The sequence below is a fragment of the Arachis ipaensis genome, chromosome B10 (assembly GCF_059453495.1).
Source record: "Arachis ipaensis isolate K30076 ecotype BB chromosome B10, ASM5945349v1, whole genome shotgun sequence".
In the NCBI taxonomy this organism is placed as follows: domain Eukaryota; kingdom Viridiplantae; phylum Streptophyta; class Magnoliopsida; order Fabales; family Fabaceae; genus Arachis; species Arachis ipaensis.
The window spans coordinates 108,842,375-108,851,208 of NC_142435.1; the positions used below are offsets into that span (position 1 = coordinate 108,842,375).

Here is an 8,834-nt window from a genome sequence, read left to right on the forward strand (position 1 = left end):
GCTCAAAGCCTTGAATCCTTTTTATTACCCTTGCCTTTTGGTTTTAAGGGCTATTGGCTTTTTGCTCTTGCCTTTTGGTTTAAAGAGCTTTTGGCTTTTTTTGCTTGCTTTCTCTTTTTCTTGCTCCTTTTTTTTTCGCATTTTTTTTCTGCTAGCTTTTTTCTTCACTGTTTTTTCTTGCTTCAAGAATCATTTTTATGATTTTTCAGATTATCAAATAACATTTCTCCTTTTTCATCATTCTTTCAAGAGCCAACAATTTTAACATTCATAAACAACAAATTCAAAATACATATGCACTGTTCAAGCATTCATTCAAAAAACAAAAAGTATTGCCACCACATCAAAATAATTAAACTATTTTAAAATTCGAAATTCATGTACTTCTTTTTCTTTTTTAGAAAACAATTTTCATTTAAGAAAGGTGATGGATTCATAGGACATTCATATCTTTAAGACATAGACACTTAGATACTAGTGATCATATAGTAAAGACACAAACATAATTAAACATGAAGCATAGTAAACGAAAAACAAGAAAATAAGAACAAGGAGATTAAGGAATGGGTCCACCTTAATGAGGGTGGCATCTTCCTCTTCTTGAAGAACCAATGGTGCTCTTGATCTCCTCTATGTTTCTTCCTTGTCTTTGTTGCTCCTCCCTCATAGCTCTTTGATCTGCAGTCAAATGCTCTATCACTGAACTATGGACCCTTGAGATGAACCTCTCCATCTCTCATGACTCAGAGGTGGAAGCAACTGCCTTCCTTTTCCTCTTTCTAGAGGACTCTCCGGCCTAGGTGCCATAAATAGTTATGGAAAAACAAAAAGCAACACTTTTTTCCACACCAAACTTAAAAGGGTTGCTCGTCCTCGAGCACAAGAATGTAGAAGGGAGTAGAAGGAGAAGTGTGAATGGGTGGGTATGGAAGGGAAATGGTTTGAATTGGAATGGTGAGGTAGGTGGGGATTCTGTGGGATCCACAAATCCTGATGGGATCCTGTGGGGTCCACAGATCAAGTGGGGTCAAGGACTTAACATCCCTGCTCCAATTAGGCGTGTAAAACGTCCTTGCTGTGCAATCCTGGCGTTTAACGCCAGACTGCTGCATGTTTCTGGCGTTAAACGCCCAACTGTAGCTTGTTTCTGGCATTTAACGCTAGGCAGATGCTTGTTTCTGGCGTTAAACGCCAGACAGATGCTTGTTTCTGGCGTTTAAATGCCAGACTGCTCTCCTCCAGGGTGTGCTATTTTCAATGCTATTTTTCATTCTGTTTTTGATTCTTCAGTAGTTTTTGTGATTTCACATGATCATCAACCTAATAAATCATGAAATAAAAAAAAGAAAATAAAATAGATATGATTAAATAACATTGGGTTGCCTCCCAACAAGCGCTTCTTTAATGTCAATAGCTTGACAGTGAGCTCTCATGGAGCCTCACAGATAATTAGAGCAAGGTTAGAACCTCCCAACACCAAACTTAGAGTTTGAATGTGGGGGTTTTGTTTGACTTTGTATTGAGAGAAGCTTTTCATACTTCCTCTCCATGGTTACAGAAGGAGAACCTTGTGTCTTATAGTTTGCAATGTCTGCAAACCATAGAGCTTCCTGAATAGCAAACAATTGCTCATCCGAAAAGGTTTCAGAAATCTCAGTAAGAGGGAGGGATGCTCCTGCTACTAGTTCTATCCGGGACAGGTGATCAGCTACTTGATTCTCTGTCCCTTTTCTGTCTCTTATTTCTATATCAAACTCTTGCAGAAACAACATCCATCTTATAAGCCTGGGCTTTGAATCCTGCTTTGTGAGTAGATATTTAAGAGCAGCATGGTCAGTGTACACAATCACTTTTGATCCTACTAAGTATGATCTAAACTTGTCAATGGCATAAACCACTGCAAGCAGCTCTTTTTCTGTGGTTGTGTAATTTTTCTGGGCATCATTTAAAATGCGGCTAGCATAATGAATGACATGCAGAAGCTTGTTATGCCTCTGTCCCAGTACTACACTAATGACATGGTCACTAGCATCACACATTAGTTCAAATGGTAATGTCCAGTCTGGTGCAGAAATAACTGGTGCTGTGACCAGCTTATCTTTCAGAGTTTCAAACGCCTGCAGACACTCTGTGTCTAACATAAATGGCATGTCAGCAGCTAGCAGATTTCTCAGAGGTTTTGCAATTTTTGAAAAATCTTTTATAAACCTCCTATAGAATCCTGCATGCCCCAGAAAGCTTCTGATTGCCTTAACATTGGTGGGTGGTGGTAATTTTTTAATTACCTCTACCTTAGCTTGATCCACCTCTATTCCCTTGTTCGAAATTTTATGCCCAAGGACAATTCCTTTAGTCACCATAAAGTGACATTTTTCCCAATTTAGAACCAGGTTAGTCTCTTGGCATCTTTTCAGAACAAGTGCTAGATGGTTAAGACAGGAGCTAAATGAGTCTCCAAATACTGAAAAGTCATCCATGAAGACTTCCAGAAATTTCTCTACCATATCAGAGAAGATAGAGAGCATGCACCTCTGAAAGGTTTCAGGTGCATTGCACAGACCAAAAGGCATTCTTCTGTATGCAAATACTCCAGATGGACATGTAAATGCTGTTTTCTCTTGGTCTTGAGGATCTACTGCAATTTGGTTGTAACCTGAATAGCCATCCAAAAAGCAGTAGTATTCATGACCTGCTAGTCTTTCTAGCATCTTGTCTATGAATGGTAAAGGGAAGTGATCCTTCCTGGTGGCTGTATTGAGCCTTCTGTAGTCAATACACATACGCCACCCTGTAACTGTCCTTGTAGGAACCAGTTCATTTTTTTCATTATGAACCACAGTCATACCTCCCTTCTTAGGGACAACATGGACAGGACTCACCCAGGGGCTATCAGAAATAGGATAAATAATCCCAGCCTCTAGTAACTTAGTGACCTCTTTCTGCACCACTTCCTTCATGGCTGGATTTAGCCGCCTATGTGGCTGAACCACTGGCTTAGCATCATCCTCCAATAGGATCTTGTGCATGCATCTTACTGGGCTGATGCCCTTAAGGTCACTTATGGACCACCCAAGAGCTGTCTTGTGTGTCCTTAGCACTTGAAGTAGCGCTTCCTCTTCCAGGGGATTTAAAGCAGAGCTTATGATCACCGAAAAAATGTCACCTTCTCCCAAAAATGCATATTTCAGGGATGGTTGTAATGGTTTGAGCTCGAGTTTAGGAGGTTTTTCCTCTTCCTGAGGAAGCTTCAGAGGCTCTTTCAATTCCTCTGAATCCTCCAGATCAGGCTGAACATCTTTAAAAATGTCCTCTAGCTTTGATTCGAGACTCTCAGTCATATTGACCTCTTCCACTAGGGAGTCAATAATATCAATGCTCAGACAGTCGTTTGATGTGTCTGGATATTGCATAGCTTTGACAACATTCAACTTAAACTCATCCTCATTGACTCTTAGGGTTATCTCCCCTTTTTGGACGTCAATGAGGGTTCGTCCAGTTGCTAGGAATGGTCTTCCTAGAATGAGAGTTGCACTCTTGTGCTCCTCCATTTCTAGCACTACAAAGTCAGTAGGGAAGGCAAATGGCCCAACCTTGACAATCATGTCCTCAATTATGCCTGATGGGTATTTAATGGAGCCATCAGCAAGTTGAAGACAGATACGGGTTGGTTTGACCTCTTCAGTCAAGCCAAGCTTTCTGATGGTGGATGTAGGGATTAGGTTGATGCTTGCCCCAAGATCACATAAAGCTGTCTTGGTGCAATTACCCTCTAATATGCATGGTATCATAAAGCTCCCGGGATCTTTAAGCATTTCTGGGAAGCTTTTCAGAATGACTGCACTACATTCTTCAGTGAGGAGAACTCTTTCAGTTTCTCTCCAATCATTCTTATGACTCAAGATATCTTTCATGAACTTGGCATAATAGGGTATTTGCTCAAGTGCCTCTGCAAATAGAATCTTTATTTCAAGAGTCCTGAGATAGTCTGCAAAGCGAGCAAATTACTTATCCTGCTCCTTGATGAGCGGATAATTTATACGCTTTTTGGCATTGTTTTTAGTATGTTTTTAGTAGGATCTAGTTACTTTTAGGGATGTTTTCATTAGTTTTTATGTTAAATTTACATTTCTGGACTTTACTATGAGTTTGTGTGTTTTTCTGTGATTTCAGGTATTTTCTGGCTGAAATTGAGGGACTTGAGCAAAAATAAGATTCAGAGGTTGAAGAAGGACTGCTGATGCTGTTGGATTCTGACCTCCCTACACTCAAAGTGGATTTTCTGGAGCTACAGAACTCAAAATGGCGCGCTTTCAATTGCGTTGGAAAGTAGACATCCAGGGCTTTCCAGCAATATATAATAGTCCATACTTTGGCCGAGTTTAGAGGACGCAAAAGGGCGTTGAACGCCAGTTCTACGCTGCAGTCTGGAGTTAAACGCCAGAAACACGTTACAAGCCAGAGTTGAACGCCAGAAATACGTTACAAACTGGCGTTCAACTCCAAGAATGACCTCTTCACGTGTAACATTAAGGCTCAGCCCAAGCACACACCAAGTGGGCCCCGGAAGTGGATTTATGCATCAATTACTTATTTCTGTAAACCCTAGTAACTAGTTTATTATAAATAGGACTTTTTACTATTGTATTAGACATCTTTGGATGCCTAGTTCTTAGATCATGGGGGCTGGCCTCTCGGCCATGCCTGGACCTTCATCACTTATGTATTTTTTACGGTAGAGTTTCTACACTCCATAGATTAAGGTGTGGAGCTCTGCTGTTCCTCATGATTTAATGCAAAGTACTACTGTTTCTCTATTCAATTCAACTTATTTCGCTTCTAAGATATTCATTCGCACTTCAACATGAATGTGATGAACGTGACAATCATCATCATTCCCTATGAACGCATGCCTGACAACCACTTCCGTTCTACCTTCGATTGAATGATTATTTCTTGGATCTCTTAATCAGAATCTTCGTGGTATAAGCTAGATTGATGGCAGGCATTCATGAGAATCTGGAAAGTCTAAACCTTGTCTGTGGTATTTCGAGTAGGATTCTGGGATTAAATGACTGTGATGAACTTCAAACTTGCGAGTGCTGGGCGTAGTGACAGACGCAAAAGGAGGGTGAATCCTATTCCAGTATGATCGAGAACCTCAGATGATTAGCCGTGTTGTGACAGAGCATTTGGACAATTTTCACAAGAGGATAGGATGCAGCCATTGACCATGGTGATGCCTCCAGATGATTAGCCATGCAGTGACAGCGCATCGGACCATTTTCCAGAGAGGATGAAAAGTAGCCATTGACAATGGTGATGTCCTTACATAAAGCCAGCCATGGAAAGGAGTAAGACTGATTGGATGAAGACAGCAGGAAAGCAGAAGTTCAGAGGGACGCAAGCATCTCTATACCTTTATCTGAAATTTGATGCCAAGGCATCTTAGGCTAGTTTCACTAGCATTTTTCTGTTAGTTTTAGTTGTTTTATGCATTTTCTTGAGCTTAAAGTAACCAAGAATGGTTAAATGAATAACAAAGCAATGAACCATCCAAACAGTATGATTTTGATGCAAATTCCATGAGTTTTTAGTTATATTACTTGAATGCTATGAATGGAAGATTTCTCATGAAATGTTGCAAGACTTTGATGCAGTTGTTTGGATGATTTCAGGGAAGAAGAGGCTAGGCAAGGAAGCAACAAAATCAATAAAGGAAGCTTGAATATCACATGTGGAGTTTAAGTTCCAGTTTAAGCTTAAACTGGAACTCAAACTACCAAGCCATATAATGCTGGGAACTATCAGTGGCGTTTAAGCTCCAGTTTAAGCTTAAACTGGAGCTTAAACGCCAAAATCATGAAAGCTGAGGAAAAGCTGAAAGTGGCGTTTAACCTCCAGTTTAACCTTAAACTGGAAGTTGAACGCCAGAAATGAGAAATGCACCAGGGAGCCATTTCCACGTTTAAGCTCCAGTTTAAGCTTAAACTGGAGCTTAAACGTGTTCGACCATTCTCCTCCAGGGTTGCTTTCTTCTTTTCCACGTTTAAGCTTCAGTTTAACCTTAAACTGAAGCTTAAACGTGTTCGACAATCCACACTCCAGACTTGCCTTCTTCCATTTCCACGTTTAAGCTTCAGTTTAACCTTAAACTGAAGCTTAAACGTGTTCGACAACTCCACACTCCAGACTTGCCTTCTTCCATTTCCACGTTTAAGCTTCAGTTTAACCTTAAACTGAAGCTTAAACGTGCTTGAATTATACCACCTCCAGGAGTGTCCAACGTTTAAGTTGCAGTTTAAGCTTAAACTGCAACTTAAACGCCACTAATTGAAAAGGTTTCTGGGCCAAAGATATTGCAGTTTAAGTTAGCATTTGAGCACAAACATTAACTTAAACGTACTCTGGTATGAAACCCAATTGAATATCATGGTTTATGGGATTGGGCCTGAAGAATTGATGAGTCTGGAATTTCAATTTGTTGAGTCATGTGTCATTACTTGATTATCACTAAGTTGGCTCAATGAATGTTACAGAATTGGATCAGCAGCCTCATCAGGATTATGGATCATAAACCCAAAGCAAAAGGAAATCAGGGAAAGGCCTCAAAGCCCAAGAAACACAACAGAAGCTCAATTTAGAAAGTGTATAAATAGGATAGAATTTAAGTTGGTTGGCACTCGGGGAATTTGGGGGATCACTTTTTCTAGTTTTCATACTTTTTGTAATTGAATTCAGAGCTATGACTCACTAAACCCCCTTTCATTGGGTTAGGGAGCTCTATTGTAATTCAATGAATCAATAATAGTTTTTATCTTATTCTTCAATCTTTTCTCTTGAATTTTGTTAGAAAGCTTCTCGATCTAATTCCATTGGTTAGTTGTCTTGGGAAAGAAACTATCCATAATTGGAATCCTTCGGAACCTTGGGAAAGGAATGGAGGATTCATGCTAGAGAAGCTTTCTCACAGTGAATTGGATTGGGGTTTGGATGGATATTGTGACATGTAATCCTACCAAATTGTGGTTCATGAAACTGTGTGGTATAATCAGTGATCGAGCATCATCTCTTCTTATGAACATTTAAACCAAGGGATTGGGAATTTGTTTGTTTTTAGAGAGAATTGGTGAGCCAAGGGATTGGGATCCAATCATATAAGATTGCCAAGCAAAATTCAATGAATGCATTGGTTGAGGAAGGGATAAAAAAAATGTTTGATTCGGAGATCTCAATATCTCCTGAAACCCAATGAATTCCCCATTTCTGATCTATCACTTCTCTTTACATTCTGCAATTAAATTCATGCAATCACCCCGATCCCTTTTTAATTTCAGCAATTTAGCTTCTCGCTCTTTAATTCATGCAATTTTACATTCCGCAATTCTCATCTAAATCTTGATTCTGCTCAACTAGAACACACTTCTAATCCGAATTGCTCACTCAACCAATCCTTGTGGGATTCGACCTCACTCTATTGTGAGTTTTTACTTGACGATAACCGGTGCACTTGCCGGAGGGTATTTTTGCCGATCGTGCAATTTCTTAAAATCGTAGCATCAAGTTTATGGCGCCGTTGCCGGGGATTGGTTTTCGATTGACAATTCTCAAATTGGAAGTTAACTAGATTGAGCATTTTTCTTGCTTTGTTAATTCAGTTCAAGTTACTTGTTGAATTTTAATTTCTGCACTCTGTTACATGTTTTCTTTCTTTATGCCTTTAAATTCAAGCAACTAACTCACTGACTCACTAACTATTTGAATTAATTCCTCAACTGCTCTAACCATACTCTTCCATTAACCAAGAGTATTTCACTTGTTTGTTGCCTGTGCTGTGTTCTTGTATGACAGGTAGGAGAGGAGAGACATCAACTCCTCATTATACCGAACCAGAGCGGACCCTTCATAAACTTAGAAGGGAAGCAAGAGGGAAGAGAGTACTGGGAGAAGAAGAATCTGAAGGAGAATCTGAGGACAATTTTGAGGAAGCTCTAGATCTCAACATGGATAGAGAAGTTCACAACCATGAGAGAGCTGATGGAAACAATGCCATTCCCGAGAGGAGGGTTCTTGGTTCATACATAAACCCAACCTCTGGGAATTGTGGTAGCAGCATTCAGAAACCACCCATTCAGGCCAACAATTTTGAACTCAAACCACAGCTAATATCACTTGTGGAGGATCATTGTTCATTTGGTGGGAATGCTAATGAAGATCCAAACCAACATCTCACAAAATTCTTGAGAATTTGCGACACTGTAAAGTCCAATGGAGTCCAGGAAGATACCTATAAACTGCTCTTGTTCCCATTTTCACTTAGGGACAAGGCAGCTAAGTGGCTGGAATCATTCCCAAGGGGGAGCCTAACAACCTGGGATGAGGTGGAAAGCAAGTTTCTGGCACGTTTCTACCCCCCACAAAAGGTCAATAGGCTTCGATCTGAGGTTCAGACTTTTAGACAACAAGATGGTGAAACTCTCTACGAGGCATGGGAGAGGTTCAAGGATTTGACAAGGAAATGCCCACCAGACATGTTCCATGACTGGGTGCAATTGCATATTTTCTATGATGGACTTTCTTATGAATCAAGGAAGGCTGTAGACCATTCATCAGGAGGTTCATTGAACAGGAAAAAGACTGTGGAAGAAGCCATTGAAGTGATTGAGACAGTGGCTGAGAATGAGTACTACTATGCTTCAGAGAGACACAACACTAAGGGAGTTATGGAGCTGAACCATGTTGATACAATCTTAGCCCAAAACAAGGTGTTTGCCAAGCAACTAGCAGAGCTCACCAGGAAATTAGAAACAAAGCAAGTGGCTGCAATACACACACAA

At 40.2% G+C, this 8,834-nt stretch overlaps 1 non-coding gene across 1 annotated transcript; it reads right to left on the reverse strand.

Moving 5' to 3' along the window:
• Positions 1 to 8,426: 8,426 nt before the first annotated feature.
• On the reverse strand, positions 8,427 to 8,530 carry LOC148581261 (small nucleolar RNA R71). Its single transcript, XR_015896211.1, has one exon. It is a non-coding gene; the product is annotated as a small nucleolar RNA R71 (small nucleolar RNA).
• Between the last annotated feature and the right edge of the window lie 304 nt (positions 8,531 to 8,834).